This window comes from Fukomys damarensis, unplaced genomic scaffold, assembly GCF_012274545.1.
Source record: "Fukomys damarensis isolate Sample0158 unplaced genomic scaffold, DMR_v1.0_HiC HiC_scaffold_16, whole genome shotgun sequence".
NCBI lineage: Eukaryota > Metazoa > Chordata > Mammalia > Rodentia > Bathyergidae > Fukomys > Fukomys damarensis.
The window spans coordinates 135,116,963-135,117,459 of NW_022900928.1; positions in this window are offsets into that span (position 1 = coordinate 135,116,963).

A 497-nucleotide genomic window follows, 5' to 3' on the forward strand; every position below is an offset into this window, starting at 1 on the left:
GGCGAGGGCTGGACCCACCGTCACCATAGCAGGTGCGGAACAGGGCTGTGGACAGGCATCCGCTCTAGGAAGGGTGGCTTCCTCCTTTCAGAGGATCTGCCACCCCAGCTTAGGAGGTCACGCCTTGAGCACACTCACTGAGACTCCTGGGCCAGGATCTGAGCATGTCACTGAGGCCAGAAAGAGAGTCCACGGCATAAGGACACTCACCCTGGGTCACCTCTGGGGCCCATAATCAGCCAGGTGAGCCCAGGACTCCAGTGAGCTCTGAGACCCAGGCCCTGTGAACACAGAGGCTGGCCTGGCATGGGAGGGGCACCAGGGCCAGCAGGACCAGAACCATTGCCTGCGTCCATCGGCCTCACTGTGATCTCTGCCAGACCTGAGCCGAAGAACAGGGCAGCGGAAGGTGCTCCTCCAGGGCCCAGAGATCTTGCTGCCACCTCCCCCTCCGCTCTCCCAATTCCCCACCCAGCGAGCGTCAGGGCCTTACAGGC